The sequence below is a fragment of the Marmota flaviventris genome, chromosome 5 (assembly GCF_047511675.1).
Source record: "Marmota flaviventris isolate mMarFla1 chromosome 5, mMarFla1.hap1, whole genome shotgun sequence".
In the NCBI taxonomy this organism is placed as follows: Eukaryota; Metazoa; Chordata; class Mammalia; order Rodentia; family Sciuridae; genus Marmota; species Marmota flaviventris.
In genome coordinates, this window is record NC_092502.1 from 14474287 (window position 1) to 14495452 (window position 21166).

The window sequence follows — 21166 nt, forward strand, 5'->3', positions numbered from 1 at the left end:
ATTTTAGAAATCCAGTAAAAAAAAAAAAAAGTTTCATGAGAGGAGCGTATTTGTAGTTAATTTATATATTTTTTAAAAAGCTCAGTCTGAATTATGTAGAAGATCTTTCTTCCTTCTGATAATGTGTTAATTGGATTGCCAACTTGTTTCTTAAATATTGCAGGTGCCATGTGTCTCTGTTTAAAAAGATGTAATGGATAAAACATGGCCCCTTTATCCATTACGCCCCTGCAAATTTTGCCTGTTACTCAAAAGCAGAAATGCTAAGATGGCCTTATAGTGCATTCACAGATTCCTTTTTTGTGTATTAGAACATCTTCATGAGAGTGGCTTATTTTAAAATCCTTAAAGCACCAAATAAAATATAATGCTGAACTGAACACTACACATAAGAGAGAGAAGCTGAGATAGGGGGAAAGCTTGGAGTCTGCCTTCGCCTCCCTCCATCCCCAAGTAGGCTTCTTATGGATACAGTACATAGACTGGTTCTCTAATATAGGCAGTGCCTTCTCTTAAAAACATAAGAAAAATTCCAAATACAGATACAAATCAAAATATTTAGCCACAGAATATCCCTGTGACCTCTGGGTGGACCTAAGAAAATCTGATTTTAAAATCTACAAAAGTAGGAGATAGTGGCCTAATAATTTAATGCACTAGTAAATAAGAGGTCAAAGGCAATTTGCTTCCTGTTCCCCTGTGCCTTTATATTGATATGTCTGGGGATAAAAAGCCAACTCTGGTTAATGTCCAGAGCAAGAAAGGATAAGCAAATTCACAATTGTGTTTTGCTCTCCAGCTTCAGAGCTCCATGTGGCTGCTTTTAGAATCTGTTAGGGTCCCTGGAGCCATTTGCACAGGAAATGGGGAAAGCAGAGCCAGGATCTGCTGTCTATGAATTTTATGAATTGTGAAATGCAGGGACGTTTCTACGTGCGCATGGTCCTAATCAACAAGAGCCACGAAGGAGCAGCACGCACCCTGCGAGGAGTCTCGCTATCTGCCACGATAGCACAAACGTGTGTTTGGGTATATTTGTATTTGAATAGTAATGAAAAGGCAGAAGTCTACATCAGATTGGTATATAGTCTAATTCCACACTTTTTTTTTTTTCTTCTTCTCCCGTCCAAACTGTTTAACATTCGAGAAAGTCAGCGCGGTTACACCTCCTGCGAAAATTTCAATATGAAATGTGGAAGTTTGCTGAAGCCTTTGCCTCCTCGGCTCCACCTTCGCGGCATGCTAGCTGCCTGCTCTCCTCCCCTTTCCTATGTGCCTCCTGAGATCCAGCTGAACAGATGGCTGTACCTTAGGCACTGGCTAAGTTACCGTAACCGGAAAGACAGTCCCTCCCCACTCCTCCTCCCCGCCATGCAATACTCAAAGAAGCATCAGAGCAAGCCCAAGAGCCTGCAGCCTCAAAACCTAATGAAGGAAGGATATGAACACCCTCTTCCCAGTTTTCAGTATGCCCCTTTCTCTATAGGAGTCTGCAAGCAGCACCACACAGAGTGAGCAGAGGGCGGTGGCCCACAGATTTCCAGGCAGAACATCAGCATCACTGTCAAGTCAAGCTCCTGCTTCATGAACACCTATAAAGAGCCAGGCTCTCAGTCAGGCTCCTAAGGTAAGTTATCAGTAATATTCTCATTCATATTTTAAGTGACTTTCTAATTTCACACATCTAAAAGTTATTCACACCAAGTTTGGAACTGACTACTAACTCCAAGATCTATCAGACTGAGAAATGGACAATCTTAGAACATTGTCTCATGTTCCTTTTGGTCACTAGATTTGTAATTGTCCAAGAACTTAAGCCCTCCAATATAACTCATTTGGCTCATGGAAGTCGGAAGTCATATCCCAATCCTTATGTACCAGTAAAGAAAACACCAGATCAGTTGACTCGTGTATGCAAGAACCTCATATATCCGATATCATGGAAATGAAGGAGAAAAATATCATGAGGAAGAGTGAACAAAGATTTGAGAGGGGTAGGTCCTAGGTCTCACTCTAGAAAATGGAGATACTGTGCCGACTTTGAAGTCACATAATATAATATGCCTTTGTACTGTATAAATCTCCTAATAATAGTAGTTTAAATAGTAATAGATTTCATCACTACCACCCTCATCACTTCCACCAAGCATTATCAATATTGTATGGATGGCCATGATATGGAGCAGCTATTACTTAGTGATCATCAAAACACTAGTTAAGTACCAATGTTCTAAACTACATCTCGTGGGTTGAAGCATTTCTATTCTCTGAAGAGTTAGTACTATCATGCTTTCTTAAGATGGAAACAGTTATTAATAACCCCATTTAGTATTTAACTTTCACTTCATGATATAGTTCTACTATCCCTGGAAATATGAACCTGAGATGTTCTAGCAATATCACCCATTCATAGTCAAATCAGATATACGTTGCCCTGACTTTTAATATATCATATTAAGCTCATGATACAAATGGTGCCTTATGTAGATAAGAAGAAAATGAAATGAAAAAGATCAGATAACTCCCTACCTGTTCGGGAAGGTAGAGTCTGGTAAGTAGAAATTCTGTTGTTTACTGAACCCAAACAATTGATGTGGAAATACAGCACTTGAGGAAGGAGTGTGGGTCTAAATTACCATGCACAATTCATAGAGAATTAGGGCATAAGGGATTGCATATGTGTGTGAGGTACAGTTGATATTTTCTATTGTTTTACTGTTAGGAGAAAGCAGATGGCATTCCTTAAAGTCTTGCTTTAATGATGACATGGTACAAGAACTGAAGTGCAAGATCCAGGAAGGGATGACAACAAGGGAATCATTTGCATTGTATCTGAGATGCTCTGTGAGAGCAGGAACCTCTTCTCTTTTCACTAAATATATCACCAGTATTTGCTGGAGAACCCACCATTAAAGAGTCCCCAGTAAAAGCTTTGTAAAAATAGATATGTGTTTATAAGAAGCATCTTAAGAAAATAATGGGAAAAATGCTTCAAGGGTCTTAGAGCCATTACTGTCTTTCTTGGTTATTTAACTGCCCTGAACATATTATTCAGGCCTATTGTTAATTTGCAGGATTTACATAAGAACTTCTATAATAATTTCATGACAAATTTCCTTCCTACCTCCTGCTTTGTCAAACAAATACAATGTCAAATGTTCTCTTTCAAGGTAGCCGTGCTTCCTTAATTAGGATGCAATACATGAATATTGGTAACTGCTTGGAAAATTTGAAGATAGTATTCTAAGAGTAGGAACTGGCTTCTGATAAAAGTCAGTGTCAGTATCCTGCTTATAAAACATCTTTTTGTTTTAGAAGGTATGGGCTGGAACATAGCATTTACTGCATATAAAGTATCCTCTTCTATAAGGATCCAACTGGAACTTTAGTTTTTTTTTTTTTGTTTTTTTTTGTTGTTGTTGTTTTTGTTTTGTTTGTTTTTACATCATAGAGTTCATTGCACTACTCAAATCTGCCATGGTAGCACAAAAGCAGCCAAAGGCAATACTTAACTGAATGGATGTATTTGTGTTTCAATAAAACTTTATTTTTAAAACCAGGCAGCACATTGGATTTGATGCTCAGACCAAAGTATGCCAACAGCTGCTACAACATAGATAGGACACCATTAAAAGCCAAAAGTTTGAAACTCTCACCAAATATTTGCTTCATACTAAGCATGCCCCACCAAGGATCTTGAGAAGTTGAGAACTTCCATACTAGAAAGTTTTCGATAAGGATGAATTAACATGAACAAGATATTCATGGTGAATGAGGATGGGGTCAATAACTAGAACAATATAACTAGGGGAAATTGCTTGCATTCAGAAGGTTACTGATTTGAAACTGAGATATTTTCTTGGGCTTCAAGCCAAAGTTGTGCATCCCTCAAGAAGATATATTTATGTTTAACTGCTCATTGACAATAGTTTGAAATTTGACCTTTCTGTATAATATGCATTTAATTCTTGCCTCACTGCTCCTACTAATTATTACTTTGCCAATTATTTTATGGCATTGAGGTTTGTCAGTGTATATGAGAAGCAGCGATGATGTATCAAATTGTTTCTTTTATAACCCATTTTTCTGTCTCTATGTCTTATTTTGTTCTTATGAGAAAGAAAAAGATAAATGATTTACCAAGTGATCAGAAATGTTGGCAGTTCAAGTTTTAAGATCTGGAAGAATATAAACACAGAAAAAGAAACTCATACCCTTTCTTACAGGAATGGGTATTTATCACACAGTAAGGAGAAAGAATTGGGGTAATAGCTAAAGAATTCACTTATACAACTGTGTATTAAGAGGACTCTTTGTAGCCTGTACTTGTATTGTGAATTAGCTGTAAATCAATAGGTGATATGAAAAAAAATATTAGAAAATGCACAGCCCAATAGAAAATTTTGTGCAAATTTAAAAATAACTCAATAACATCAATCTCGAAATTACGTACTTGCATCCTTGAATTTCCTAATGATCCCTCAAGGTACGGCATTATATTTTTACAGCCATTAGCACTGCCATTCACCAGAATCATAATGCTGTAATCACTCAGAGGTTCAAGGAAATGAAAGTCTCTCACATTTGCCTACTACCCTCTGTTGTCTAATATAGTATCGAATGTTACAACAGTGTAAACTCTTGCATACATGTGGATAAAAGCCTCCGTGGGAGACAGTTGTGATAAACTGCCTGAAATAGAGAGGTAGCTTCTGATTTCTGAGAGGGGAATGTTCCCTCCCAAAGCAATTACCAACATCCCTCATGCTATGAAATGTTGTGTTCTGGTACAACTGGTAGAAAACGGAATCTGGCTTCCTCATTGCCTTTGATTATAAAAATGGAGGGCCACTCCTGAGGGCCAAGGAAGAATAAAGGCTCAAAGAAGTCATCAAAACCCTACTTTCAAAGGACAGGCAGTCTTTAAATCCTGGAGGTGGAAAAGAAAGCCAGGCCTCAGAAATGAATATTGGTCCTCTAAAGAGGCTGCTGGAAACCCTAACCAGTAAGGACTGTTGGAAACAAGGGAGAAAGACCCAAAGGACAAATGGAACTACAGACAAAAGAAGGGTACGCACCAGAATCAAATGTCAGTCCGATTCTATCATCAAATGCCTTCCTAGATTCACCAGCGGGATAACATGCAATTCTCTATGGGGATTCACATATGACTTCATAACACGAGGGAAACAGCAGGATTTTTAAAAGTAACAGATTGATTTGGCCGGCAGGACCAGTTGAGGATAGAGAGCTGAGGCAGAGGCTCCAACTATATTGAGGGATAAACAAATAGAGCAACCTGTTTTCTATAAATCACATTCAAAAGGACTGCAGATGAGTTACACAGTCCCTACTTAGGAGAAGCAGTTCATTTACCAGCACACATTGGAATTGTGTGATTTGACCTTCATTTTCTCCCAATTTTTTGTCCTTATCCTATAGTATGTCCACAGATACCAGAAACTTTTTATTTATATGTACGGATATGTTGCCATTGCTGAGCCTCACTAGGAATTTACTAGTTATCTCATTAAACTTCACAGCAACATGTTATTTAGATACTATGATCCCCATTTTACAGGTGTGGATTGGAATAAACTTGGCTTACCATTACATAAAACAATAAAAAAAAAAAAAAACACATGAAAGTGGCAAAACCTAGATTTGAATCCAGATATCTGGTTTAAACTCCAGATTTCACCAACACATGAAATCTTTTTTGTGTTTCATCTCCATGTGTTTGTCTATTTTTTAAACAGCATACCACATTGCTACAATTCAAAAAAGATGGGAAATTTCAAGAAAGCACTCTGTGTACAGCTAGCTCTCATCGACATTTTAGAAAGTTAAATTTTGTCTTTAGTAAAAAGATACTTCAAAATAAAGTGAATGAATTTGCAACTCTTAATCAAGGTTAAATTCTATGACCTCTCTTTCTGTGTTAACCCCCTTTTTCTTATACCCAAGTGTTTTTATGTGATTTGAGAAAAATTAAATTTGAATTACAATTCATTCCAAGGGAATTTCGTACCTCTTCTTGAGATGATTAGTGACAATTTGCAATCTTACAATCATAATAAATGATCGCTATAATAAAGAGATCCTAAAAGGAGAGGCTCAATCGGTTTAAGAAGGAAAAGGAGAGGGACATTCCATAAATGGGATTTGACTTCATCCAGTCCCTGTGCTTGTTTACCTAATGAGCACCTGTACCTCCAAAGTAGTAAGAACTGTTCTGAATGTGGTGTCGAAAAATGTATGTAAGATGTGACATACATTTGGTCTGGTCCAGGGATCTCACCTACTCCTCAGAAGCCAAACCACACAGGTAATGCCAATTCAATGCAGTACCAGTGCCAGGAGCAAAACCACTTGACTACCATATTGCAAAAGTCTGATTGGAACAAGAGTGTGTACATGACCTGCATTAGTCCGGAGTATTTTCTTCAGGAATATGGAAGTATTTGGTGGGAAAGGAAAGGGTAATTGACATTGACTTTCTTCCTGTTGCTTGGAAAATGTGAGGTCAGAAACCCCAGACCATAAACAGATAAGAAGTCAGTTTGTAGAATGAGAGAATAAAGCAATACAGAGACAAGTGTTTCCAATCCCTAATTCTAGTACCTGCAAAGGGCTGGCTAGAATTTTGCACTTGAATTCACAGAAACATCTATACCCTTAGCATAAATTTTTCATTTCAACTTAAACTAACTTGAGATAGTTTCACATATTTGGAACCCAGAATGCTCAAGACACTGTTACCTGAGTTTAAAAAGAATTATTTGCAACCTTGATATGTTAGCACCCATCTCTCAAAAACTCTTTCAAAAGGCAAACTTGCCTACCCTTCTCTTTTTTTATGCACAAACTTCATGACTTTATTAATCAGGAAGTTCTCTTAACTATTTTACTTCATGCTTAATTCACATAAGACCTAGCTGTTTTAGATAATAGAATCTTAGGCTTGAATGCTATTTAACTCCTTTTCTATCTGACCTTGCACAAATCATGGGCATCCAGATTTGTAGATCCAATTGAGTGATGCTATCAAGTCCATTGGCCAGTTTAATTGCTAGACAAACATCGACATCATTAAATGCCCAAGGTGTATAGACTGCCAAAGAAATATTCTTCAGATGGAAAAAAGTTATATGACCTGCTGATGAAAGGGCTGCACTTGTGTGGAGTAGGCAAAGACACACATAGGAAGGGTCCAGTAAAAAATCCTTGGCTCAGTGTTTGCTTGGGTCAATTATTGGGAATATTTTGTAGCACTGCTGTTCATTCTCTGGGACCCTGTGAGGGCTTGCGTTCCTCTGCAGCTGCCAGGGCAGGGATGGAGGATGTGAACCATACTTCAGAGGATAACAGCCCAGACTTCAGGAACAAAACACATACTACTCAATGGTCTCATTTCCTAAATCACTCATGAATATATTTCCATATGTAGTAAGAGCCAAATTATTTCAAGTATGCCCCATCTTGTCTACCACATCAGGATTTCCACAAAATGAGAATTTAGGAACGTGAGTGGAGATTGGGGAGAACATGTCTCCCAGGTATTGAAGCACTAGTTCCTGAATTTAGAACTTTCAGGCTAGTCTTCCAGCCAAATAGGGGTCTTTTGGTTCCTTCTGTAATACAAATAACAATATCCAAAACAGGAACACTCAGTCTCTTCTATTTCATGCTTATCCTTCAGCAAAACCAACCTTCAGAAGAGCATGGGTCCCCTGCATAGAGGCACTGCACCGACTAGGATTTCTGTATCAACCTTGTCCTGGTTACCACAGATGTGGCACAAACTAAGAAACAAAAAAGTTCTTCTTTTTATTTCATGTTTTACTGAAAAAGGAGAATTGCTTAGCATTTCTAGAGATTTTATAAACTGAAACAGCAAATACCAGAATGGTAAAGGCTGACACATGAAAGGGCACTTTAGAAATATTGAGAAATTGGAAATAAAAGACGGAGGAAAAACTTCATTTTAGCATATGGGAAATTGCCAGAACAGAGATTAAAATCCAAGTAGAATATATAAAGAATGATGGTTAGGTGAAATCCTTAGAATTTTACTTTGAGGCTAAAGCTCTTAATTCTGTGCTTCAGTCTGCTCAATTTTTCTCTGGGGTAATATTCCAGAGCTGGACCTCTGAATACACTCTCAGAATTCTGAATTTCAGCTTTGAACTACCCTTGCTCTCTGCGAGCACAATTGAAGTTTCAGCAGAGTTCTCATGAATGGGATTAGTGCCTTATCAAAGAGGTAGGAGGGAGCTGGTTTTCCCCTTTCTAATAGGTGAGGGCAAGAAGAAGGAGGAACAGCACCCAAAGAGACACTGAATCCTGCACTGGACCTTAGCTTCACAGCCTGTAGAACTGTGAGGAATAAATGTTGGTTGTTGATGAACCACCTACTTTATGGTAATTTTGTTGTAGCAGCTTGAATGAACTAAGACAGAAATAAACATGATTTGCTAAAATTGATCTAATGGAATTGTAACAGGAATGGGTTTAGACATCACGCTCAGGGAAGCCCCAGCCTGGAATTGTACTCAGAAGGGATCCTGGAGCTTGTTCCCAAATGTGTGTGAGGACCAGAAGATAAATCCCCTGTGACCCCTTTTGTCACCAAGACTGCTGAGTCTGTAGCAACCTTCAGGTCCTCATCTTATCCCTCCCTTTACTACTAGTACACAGGTAGCTGTATCTGAAGGAGAAACAGTGAGGAGAATTGGCAGTTATACGCCATTGACATTTTCCCTTGCTTTGATGAGTTGTGCAATCTTGGCATCTTATAGACCGGTATTTGGCTTCCTTGGTCAGCACACAAGTACGCACAGATAGGGATCATCTTTGTTGTAAGGATCTCACCTCTCAAAGAATTATATTAAGACCTCTCCTTGCCTTAATGCTTTGAATTCTCCCAACCACCCTACCCAAAGATACACTTATCTTAAATTTAAAAAAAATCAAACTAAGTATCTCACATCAATTTGAAAAAAATGCATTGAATTTAACATCTCGATTTTAAAGACAAGGCACCTTGGATCACTGGCCAAAAGTGTAACAGCTTGCAAGTGGTGGAGTTTGTTTGAATCCAGTCTGACTCCAAAAGGGAGCTGTTATACTATCCCCCTGGAGCATTCCAAGGAAACGGGAACCCAGGGGACTGGGCCGTCTATTCAAGGGAGATATGATATGCATCCTTCAAATTAGAGCAATTATAGGGTAACATAAAAAAAAGTAAGAATTTATTCAGGACAGGCTATATCCATACACATTCAAGGAAAGCACATCAAGGAAAAGATCCCTGTGGGGGAAGGTTAATCAAAGAGGCTTTTTGAAGGATATAAATATTGAAGCTTTAATATTTCAATTCATTATTGGTGACCTGTTTCTACTATGAAAGCGAGAAATGGTCCCCTTAATCTTCTGCCTAGGAAAATCAGGCACTCCCTGCCTTGATTCATGCTGCTTTCTTCTCCTGGATAGGGTGACAAGGAGGATGAGGATGGTGGTGGCAATAGTGGTGACCACCACTGTGATAAAAACTACCCCATAGTGGAGGCTCACTTTGTATCAGAAACCATGTCAGAGGTTTTATGTGCATGATCTTATCTAATCCAAGACGCAGAGTTACTGTTCTCCCAGTTTGGGAGTTGAGGAATCTGAGGAGGTTATATAATGAATTCAAACTCACATAAATAGTCCTTGCAAAGCTGGGACCCAGATGCCATTGCCATCAGCTCTAGGTCTCATGTTATTGCCACTACTGCCCTATCCTCCTTACCTGATGCTGTGGCTCTTGAACTTTAGCAAATATCAGAATCACCTGGGAAGCTTGTTAAAACCAGATCACTGTTCTACTCCTCCTCAGTCAACATGTTAAAGGCAGGTAGAGCACAACCATGTACATTTCTAATAAGCTGCCACGTAATGCTGATGTTGCTGGTGCTGAGACCAGGCTTTGAGAACCACTGACCTAATAAAATCATTCCCCTTTTGGCACCTGTGAAATGGAATAATCCCAGTACCAAACTCATAGAGATCCTGGGAGGGTTTAAAGACATGGTGCATGTAAAAGTCTCAGGGCTTGCATTCCAGCAGAGTAAATCATGACCGACCGCCTCATGGTACTTGTCATTATTTTTGTTTTTATTGTTAGAGGCCAAGCTCAAATTTTAATAAACAATCTATCCAGAAAAATAGTTTCCTTTCCACATCTTAATATTACCTTTGCACTACCACATCTGTGATTATGTTTTGCTCTGTGTAAATTACAGTGTATCCATGTCTAACTTTCATGCGAAATCTTCAACAGGTCAAGGCAGAAAACATGCATTTAGAATAAATATTCTGCTGTCTTGAATGGTGCCTAGCACAGTCCTCTTAAAGCATGGATCACACTGTTTATTGCTTAATAATGAAATAATTCAAAAGCAGAGAATAAAACTAGAAGAGATTTAAATTATACTATTAGATTCAATTTAGTAGAAGATTTAGTAAGATCCCTTAGGTCTCCTGATTCAGAGTCTAATGCCAGCCCCCAGTTTCCTGCACCAACCTAGATATAGCCGTGGAAGAAGAGATAAACAGCAAATGTAATTACAGTGACATAATGGTTAAACTTTTATAGCTGAGGGGATCAGCAAATAGGATTTTAAAAATCAAATTAAAACTGTCATTCCACAACATTAAGTTTCCAGAATTTTCATTTTTTAATATTAATGATTTTTTTCTCCAAAAAGGAACAAACAATGCTAATTCTACTGCTACAATACTGTTAATGAAGAAATAAAGAATAATTTATCATTGCATAATTAACACAGTACAGTTAAGCATGTTTTAATGATTCTGTATAATGTCCTCTCATAACTAGATGATACTTGTTAGTCATAGTGAAAAAAAAAAAAAAAAAAAAAAACACATACTAGGAATCATTAATGAAGATTCACACACTGACCAGGATTCTATTTTATTCTTTTCTAAAAAAGTGTTTACAAGATAACTTGGTGTGTTTTGGCATTGGTTTACTCCTGAATCTGTAGGTGACCAGATGGTTAGTAAAATATTTTAACTGATTCAAAGAAATGAAAGGCTAAGAAATAAACGGCTGAGAACACAACCCCTGCAGAGCAGCAGGCTTTCTTCTCTGTTTCCAAGTGGAATTAACTGGTAAAGGTATTGGAGCATTGGACGTAGAAGGCAGGCAAATATTGTTATCTTTCACTTATAAAACTTTAAAATTTATAAAAGTTATGAGATTATTTATGGGAGGTTCTCTTCACAACATCCCCAGGGCCAGAAAGATAGGAGGAGAAGGAAAAAAGATAATTGAAGGAGACGATTAATTAAAGGTGGTAATAAATATGATCTTATAGCCACTTTTCCTTTTAATGTTGTTAGTAAGATTAGACAGACGTGTAGACCACTATGGGTTCTATCTGCAAGTAACAGTGCAAAGACTTCAATGTCTCCATTCACTAAAACAGGTGTTTATTCAGGTTTGCACTTTAGAGACAAGCCTCTCCATAGCCATATATAGTTGGCAGATGTATTTATTTGATTCATGTATTACTTCAGTTTTATTTAGTGTACAACATATGCAAGTTAGGAAGTTATATATAAAGTATATATTTCTATCTGTCCTTCATCAATCAGATCACCCAGCAACACTGAATGAATGACATAATCAACACAAGATAGACAAGAACAATCCTTTTTTAGAAAGAAAGATACTTCTAAATCTCCAGTCAATATCCCCTACTGCCAGACACTCAGTTCTCTTCTACCATTTACATCATCTGCTTGAATTCTGTTGACATTTCCATTTTTTAACCTTGATCTCTTCTATCTCTAGTACAATGATTTCCAAAGTTGGTCCCTTGACCTGTGTATTCATTAAAAAAAAGATCTTTTTTTTTTTTTTGTGCCAGGGATTTAACCCAGGGTCACTTAACCACTGAGCCACATATCTTTTTATTTTTTATTATGAGACAACTATTGATAAGTTGCTTAGGGTCTTGCTAAGTTAGGAGGTTGGCTTTGAACTTGAGATCCTCCTGCCTCAGCCTCCTGAGCTGCTGGGATTACAGGCATCTGCCCAGCAGGAAAACAGATTCTCAGCCCCATCCCAGGCTTGTGGAATCCAAACCCCTAAACATGGGATCTACACTCTATATTTAGAAATCCTTTGGGAGATTCTGATGTACATTCAAGTTTGAGAACCATAGATCTCCCACATTTTTCTTCCACACATGAGGTTTTGAGGTGGTATCTCTTCTTGGCTTGCTTTTATTTTTTCAAACCTGTGAAGAATCACTAACAGTGGGGGCCTGAGTGAGAATCTTTTTTGAAGTGTTGTATAGTTTCTGACACACATGACACCCAGGGACAAAGAGTGATCTCATGAGGTTGGCATTTCAACAGTCTGGAATATCAAGTCTCAACCAGGTCTATGCATATTCTGCAATAACAAAATGGGTCAGTCATTCATGATAGAACTGAGGGAGTAAGAGAGAGCTTGTTTTTGACCTTGAAGAAAGGATGTCATGGGATTCTAAATAAGAACATTCAAAATAAAAACATTTTCTAGCTCTTCAGCATCATTTCTTCAACATCAATTTCTCTCATAGTGTAAGTAGTGACAACGTGAAAGTACAAACTTTGGAACCCATTCTCACTAAGTAGGTGATTGTCAGAGATCTTGCCTTTTGCCTTTCTTTGACTCTTTTCTAGAACCTTTCACCATGTTTACATTTTAATTACAACACTTCTTTGCATTGATATATACTAAATATATTTTATGCCACTCCTAATATTTTTATAACACATTACTGGTTCTATATAACTTTAATACAGCCTGCAGAAGACAGGGTAAATTGACTGTGCACTCTTTCCTGATTTATTTTATCATACTTTTTGGATTTGGGGGGGTTAATTTTCTATGCATAAGCTTGTTACTTTGTCTAGTTGTCTGGATTCTTTTTTTTTTTTACATTGCCTCTATTAATTTTACATTTCAGTCCCAGAAACTATTAGATGCCTTTTATTATTTGGTTCTTTTCTTTACAAATAATTTATTCCTCACCAATGCTAGTCCCAGCAAAACAAATTAGGATGCACCCAAATTTGGCTACATACATGCTCATTGCAGTATTGTTTGTAAAAACTAAGTGTTTGGAAACAATGGGTTGTCCAGAAGCAGGGGGCAGAGTCAATGAATTGTAGTACCTCACACAGGGAAATGTTTTAGAACCTTCAAATGGAATACATGTACCAATAACTGAATGTAGACAGACAGATAGATAGATGTGCATACATAGTGAAAAAAGCAGGTTACAAAACACCATATAGAATATGATTTTTATGGTAGGGTAATAGGGAAAAGTTGTAATCTCTTTTTTTACATATTCTATTTTATCTGAATAACCTAATTTATTGATACAGTGTTAAGCTCTTCCATCAAAAATCTTGATCTATAAGCCTGTCAGATAGAAAGATCCCATCTCAGCATGGTGATGCATGAGAAAGGAGCACAATTTAAACTCCCAGGATTCTGAAGAAAAATGTAGATATTTTCATTGAATGTTTTCTAAGTATACAGAGGGATTAATGGAAAATTGCATCTCACAGTCTCTAGCAAACCTCCTTATCTTTTTCACAGCAAAACTTCCTAAAAGTTATATTCCCCCTGATCTTTCCCAAATCTACCACCAAAGAGTAGCTACAACACTTTCTCCTCCAAGGCCCAACACTTCTCTCTTTATTAGTCAGTCTTTTTTTACTTAATTTCTCCCTCCTTTTCCAGCTGCTTGTTCATTAAGTAAATCGACCTACAAAATTTATTCTTCTTCCATTTGTCCTCACTGCATGTCTATATATTTTGATAGAAAAGCAACCAAATACTTTCCTTCAAAGGACAACAGGAAGAAGCTGGGGAGAGAGGCTAAGTTTCCCTGGGTTTTTAACATTTATGCTATGCTTTATTAATAATGTTTACATCGTACCTTGAGGTTGATGCTATAGTTTTAGTCCCAATTAGATATGCTATAAAATTCTATTAGCTTTATAATCAGTGCAGAAGGGCTGTGCCAGGCCCCTCTCTTCCATTTCTCCATTAAGACATATCCTTATAATTTCTACCCTGGGCATCTTTGCTTTGGACCAGTTACTTATGACAAAGCATGGCTGAACCAGTCCATTTTATTTATCATGGCGGTACCAACTGGAGCACTTCCTCTTATTCCTCAAATTTTTACCTCACTTATCGTCAGGGATGTTCACCCTGAATGCCTATGTTCACTTGTAGCCTAGGCCATGGGAATCCCAAAACTCCACAGACAATGTCAAGCTCATTTGCTTGCACGACATGCAATCCTCATGGGCTAGTTCCAGAAAACATACCCAAAGGCACTTTATCACTTTCAGGGGGGCACCACTTAGTGTAGGATCCCATCCAAAACCCAAAAACCAAAGCCAAAGCCAAAGGAATGCATAATGAATGGGAGTAAAAAACATTTAACAAAACAGCAATCACAAGCCTCAGCAAGTTTCCCAAGACACTTTAGGAACCACAATTAAAAAACTTGTTTCCAAACATCTCTTTAATAATCCCAATGTCAAACAATTTAGGAAGAAAAAAAATTGTGGTTACTTCTTTCCCAATGACATTGCCATATAACTGATCAGAAGCAGGCAGAATAGAGAACTGAAAATAAAGGCTAAATCACACCAAATCTCAATTCTGTAATGGATACACTGCAAAACTACCATTTCACGTAAACCAACAGGGTGTTTATCCAAAACAGCATACAGTTCCTTGTTCTCTCCGAAATTTTATTTCTCAGACATGGGCAAATATGGAATAAATGTAGCTGTAAAAATCATGGCCACTAAACTTTGGAATCTATGTTTTCCTACACAAGAAAGCATTTATGTCAATACTTTTCCATAAAACTCTTAGAAAACCTAAAAAGAAGAAAAAGAGGGCAGAAGTTTTTAGTCAGCTTGTAGTTCCTAATTAGCACCAAATCCCTTAACTATTTCATTCAGCTTTCAAAGGTAAGTGCTTTTAAATGAGGAACACGCCTTCAAGAAATAATCTGGCTTTTAGCAATCACCCTTCAGAATTAGGACCTTCCTAATGGTGTAATTTCTCACATTGAATAAAAAGTCTTCATTACAATCATCCAAAAAAAAAAAAAAAAGATGAAGAAGAAAAAAAAAAACAATTTTATCCAATATTCTGTTCTAAGCATAAATTACAAAGAAATAAAGAATGCTATTAGAGAATCACAATTTGAAAGTGTCAATAAATGTTATTAAAGTTCTTTTTAGGACTCTTCATTTATTTTATAATTTGACAAATTTCGGGAGCAAGTTTTTGACTGAAGAACTCAAGACATCACAGAACTTTTAGTGATAACAAATAATGAACTACAAGGAGTAAATAAAAAGAAACTCTCAGTAAGTACAAATGGTTTCTCTCTTATCACATGGAGGATAAAATCTAAACTCATTCATTGCTAAGACCCACAAGGAAGTAACTGAACCAGCATCTTCCTTATCACACCCTGAGCCTTGTGTACTCCACTCCCAACACAAGGCTCTCTTTCTCCTCCTTGGACCACCCAAGAACATTCCCAGCATCCCTTTTCCTGGAAGAGCCCAACCCCAGGGCTGTGTCAGGCTGTCTCACCACCTCTTCTCACAAGTCAGGTGTCAACGCATATGCCCTCTGCACCAAAGGACACTCCCTGATCTCCTTTTCTAAATTCAATACTCATCCCTTACTTCCCATCAAATATCCTTTTTTTATTACTTCTTAGCAGACATCTTTCTCCATAATAATCTCGTTCATTTCTTTTTCTGTTTATTGTCAAGATCTCTCTCATTTCTTTGTAATATAAGCTCACGAGAGGAAGAAGGTTACATTTAGAGTCCAGTAAATACTTGCAGACCGCAAGAAAGAAGTTGGTGAAATTGAAGGCATGGGCTGGTTAAGCCGCTGACCCAGATAGAATGCACTCCACCTGGGAAGTAGGATAGCGGGTGGAGGGATGAGCTTGGCAGGAAAGTAGAATAGAGAGCTTGATTTCATCTCCACGTGAAGCACAGCAGGGAAGAGAGTGCTTTCTCCAGGCATTTAGCTCCAGACATGGCTCTGACACAGACACCTTTCTTCCAGGGCTTTATTTGAAGACTTTGAATGCAGGAACCCCTAGGTGAGAGAGGTCTCAAGAAGGCAGCTGTTCCTGAAGCTGCCCTTTCTCTCTTTTCACCCTTCTTCTCCCTGGTCCTGTGTACCTTAACTCTGATCCCTGAACACTCCCAAGGTGTGGTCACCAAGCTGCTGGTCTCTAGGAGCTTAAGCCATTCTCTTGTTGAGCCTCCCTGAGGGGTAGAAAATATTCTTCTTGTTCCCTGGCATCAGCCTAGTAACTTGTAGTAAATATCTCAGTAAAAAGAAAACCAGAAATAAAAGAATTTACAATTTTATTCTGAGTCAATTTGGCAGGCAAGCTTTATATGCCTTAACTCGATTCCTGTTCCCTTCCTTTGTACCAATCCTATCTGAGGAAGGAAAACTGGATGTCACAGTCCCCGTACAATCTTCGGAGATTAGTTTGCAACCAATGTAGGTGACTGTTAGCGGATACAAGGACAGTCGGATATTCAAAAAGCATTTACAGAGCACCAACTATACACTCGATATTTTCCTAGATCCTGCAAGAGTCTCAAAATTCAGGAAAGAACTGATTCTTAACATATTGATCGTATGAATGAGTAAAGGAGAAAATATTACTGATTTCATAGATATTAAAATGCCATTTAAGAAAATTCAGCCTACATCTTTGGTTTTCAAAAATAATTTTTTGAGAAATAGTAATTCATAGTTATTCTAACAAGAAAAATTAGGACTCCACTAAAAATTTAAATTTTATATTATTATTGTTGCATTTAAAAATTATTTAGTTCTAGTGATAATTTGGAAGGTGGGTTTTTTTTTTAGTTATTGTTATTATTTTCTCATTAAAACACTGAATCTGAGACTAAGAGGTTAACACACTTACCCAAAACCACAGAGCTATGAAATGAGAAAAAGTGACCCACATCTATGGAAAGTGATGGTTATAAGCTGAAGACAGTGATGTGTTATTACACTTGGCTTAATGTCTTCCTGCATGTCAGGTCAAAGTCAAGCCACCACCTGAGCATGTGCACAATATTTTAGAAAAATGGAAATGCTATAGAGACTTGCATGGCATCGAATATCATGTTAACTCCTCAGAAATGATCAAAAGGCAAAAACCAGATAGTGTTAAGGGGGCCCAGGATTAAGGTTTGGTTGATCTAACCCTAGTAGGGATTACTAACTGGTTTCCCCAATGTGCATGTAGATGGTTTCATGGTCTACATTAAGGTGTAACTATGTAGCCGACATCCACCAATAAAACGGGAGAGGTGTTGCATACCATTTCCAGGAAAAACTGATAAAAAAAATATTCTCTCTGGTCTGAATGTGTCTGAAAAGTCACATGCTGGAAACTCAATCCCCAACTCAATCATGTGGAAGTGAATAGGTTGAAAGAGCTTTGCCCTCAGAAATGGATTAGTGTGGCTATTAAGGGAGGTTAGTTATCATGGGTGGATTCCCCATAGGAGGATGAGTTCAGCCCTCAACCCGTAAGTACCTGCACATACACACTCCATGCATGTGCCTGCCCTTCCCTTGGCCCTCTGCCTTCCACCACAGGAATCTGAGGCTGCAAGATCTCCAGCAGAAACCAATACCATGGTATTGCACTTTTCAGTCTTTAGAACAGTGAGAAATTAAATTCTTTTTTTTTTAAATAAATGACCCTGTCTATAGCATTTTGCTAGAGCAACAGAAGATACACTAAGAAAAAAAAATGGCACTGAGAAGTGGGGTTGTTGCTGTAACAAACACCTGAAAGTATGGAAGTAGTTTTGGACATGAGTAATGGATAGAAGCTGAAAGAATTGGAGGAGACTAGAAGAAAAATTGTGTTGTCATGAGGGGCTTATTAAGGGTGATCTGAGGACCCAAAAGAAAAAAAAAAAAACAAAACAACAAAACAATGCAGGAAAAGTATGGAACTTGGACATATTTAAGTCAGTATGACCAGAATGTTGGTAGAAATGTGGATGTAAATGCTATTCAGATGAGATAGCAGATGGAAATGAGGAAAAAGCTATCAGGAACTAGAGCCAAGGCCACTCTTGTTACAAGGTGGCAAAGAACTTGGCTGAACTGTGTTCGTGTCAATGGCCTTATGGAAGACAGCGCCAAAGGGCAGTGAACTAAACTATCTGGTGGGAAAAATGAGCAAAATATTTTAGTTGCCATGTGGTTACCTTGAACTACATATTGTAAAATGTGAGATGCGAGAAACTAAGGAATACATTTATAATTAAAAGCAAAACAGAATTCAAAGCTTTGATAAATTCACAACTTGTCCATGCAAAGAGTGAAAAGGCAGTTTTAGGAGAGCACACCAAGAGTAGGGGCAAGTAATCTTTTACAAAAGACATTACCATGGATATAAGGGAGCCCAGCACTCTCCATCATTGCTTATTAAAACAACAGAGGAAAGACCCCAAAGGCATTTCAGAGATCTTCAAGGATGCTCCTCTCATCACAGGCTCAGCATAGAATCTTGAGTTCAAGACTTCCAGAAAGGCACCCACAGGACCTAAGCATTCACCTCTCCATGCAGCCTTGAGACTCTGTTCTCTGAATTCTGGGGCAATACTCTTAGATGCCCCAGCTGTGGCTCAAGTAGACCCAGGTGCAAATACAGCCACATGTCCAGAGGGTGAAGACAGAAGATTTAGTGCCTCTAAGTGGTGCTGATTTGGCAGATACACAGAGTGCACGAGATGTTGGGACAGGGAAGCATTGTCCCAGATTTCAAAGGGGACCCAGGCAGTAACATGATGCAGGTACAGAGGAACCACCAAGACTCCACCAAAGCAAAGCCAGTGAGCAATGGAATTGGGGCCACCTTCAAGACCACAGAAATGTAGGCACCCAGGATTCAATCACAGGCTGGGAAAGCTGTAGGTATGTGTTTGCCAACAGTGAGAAACTCTAGGTCAAGTGAGCTCTGTAAAACCTCAGCGTAGGGCTGCCTGAGACAGTGGGGGACCAACCCCACACCAGTGTGCCCAGGATGTAGGATGTGGAATCAAAGACTACTCTCATATTTGTAAGATTAATGTTGCTTTCCCTGGTGGGTCTTGGTCTGACCTGGACTTTTTCTTGCCTATTTCTCTCTTTTGGAAGGGGGATGTCTGTCCTATGTGTACTGCATCATTGCATTCTGGAAGCACATGACTTGTTAATTTCATAGGCTGGGATAAATCATGCCTTGAGTCTCACCTTATTTGGGTAGACTTTGAATTTTGGAGATGGTACTGGACTGAGTTAAAACATTAAGACTATTTTGAGATGGAATGAATAGATTTTGCATATGAAAAGGAACACAGATTTGGCAGCCAGAGATGGAATATGATATGAATCAAATGAATGTGAGCCCCAAAGATCAGATGTTGGAAACTTAATTCCTAATTGAATAGCTTCGGGAGGTGGGACCATCAAAAGGGGATTCCCTCAAGAAGAGATTAGTGTTGGCATCACAGGAGTGATGGGAGTGGGCTTGTGATAAAAGGAGAAGTCTGGTTCCCTTTCCTCACTTTCTTTCACATATATTTTCTTGCCCTTCTGGCCTTATGCAATGGGATGACACATAAAGAAGTCTCTCGCCAGATGCTGCCATCTTGGTGTTGGACTTCCCAGCCTCTGGAACAGTGAGACATTAAATTTCTTTCTTTACAAATTACCCAGCCTATGGCACTCTGTTGAAGCAACATAAAACAGATGAGTACAGTGCTTCTCTGTATTCCTTTTCCTGCACAGCTGGCCAACATGGAGATGACCTTGGAAGGTGCATGTTGAAGATGGCAGAGTCTCTATCCGCCTGGGTCCTGCCTTCTCCAAATGACAGCATGAAGAACTACTCGACTGCTATTCATCTACTACTTCTATTACTGAGAAGTAAATATTTTCTTTGAGCTGTTTTAGATGGTGGTTAGCCTACATTAACAGCTACAGTCCATCATACTTATTGAACTATACAGAAGGCTAATATTTCCTCAAGCTTTGGGCCCAGCATCTCCACTCCCTCAATATCTTTCTTTATCACCTTTGGCACTTCTATTCTGTAGCTTTCTTTGTTTCTGCAAAGTTTTCCCTAACCTCAGAGAAGATATTTCACAGCCCTCTAAATTTTTTTCTTTTGGGTTTTGGTAGCATAGAGCAAATTAACCTTGTGAACTCCCACTTGAGCAGGAGAACTCTATCATACTAGGCCCCCCAAAAACTCCTGACCTTGGCCCTGAATTCATTTCTCTACCTTGTTTAGTTTTCTGGAGCAATTTTTGTTGAGGATTTTTCTGTACTTCAAGTGTGGATGCTGCTTTATCTCTAATATTGCTAAATTAGGACTTGCCTTGGCACCTAGTAGGAATTCAATAAATATTTAACCAATAGTATCTATCCTTCAGGGATTCAGGAGGATTGAGACAGGATTCCAGTGTTCTAATATGGAATATCAGGAAATTATGCTCAAAGTAAGACTTATAAACACATTTGTAAAATTTATATAATTCAGTTCAAAATCGATTTGACTTTTTAAATCACACTGATAATCCCACAGAAGAATTTCAAAGGGTAACCAAGATATCCCCCATCTGTACTAAAGTGAGGTGGGCCTGGACACATGACCATTTTTTGATACACCTGTAGGAGACAAATTGTATAGAGTATTGCCCAAATTGGCTTGTGTGAAAATAATTAGTGCTTTAGCATGTGTCTGTGTTCCTTCAAGAAAAGGAAAGAAAATATTTGTAATTTTCCCTCTCAACTACAAGTGAATGAAAGACAGAATAAGACAATAAAAATATTACATAAAAGCATTTATAAGCATAGGCACTAGCATGCATTTGAATAGTTTTGACCCTCCATTATGACTGTTAATATTTCGGCTTATAGATTTTGGTGTAGAAGGCTACTGTTTTGCTTTATAGCTTTGTGTACCATTTTAAATCAGAGAGCACACTCAGCCTAAAGCAACTA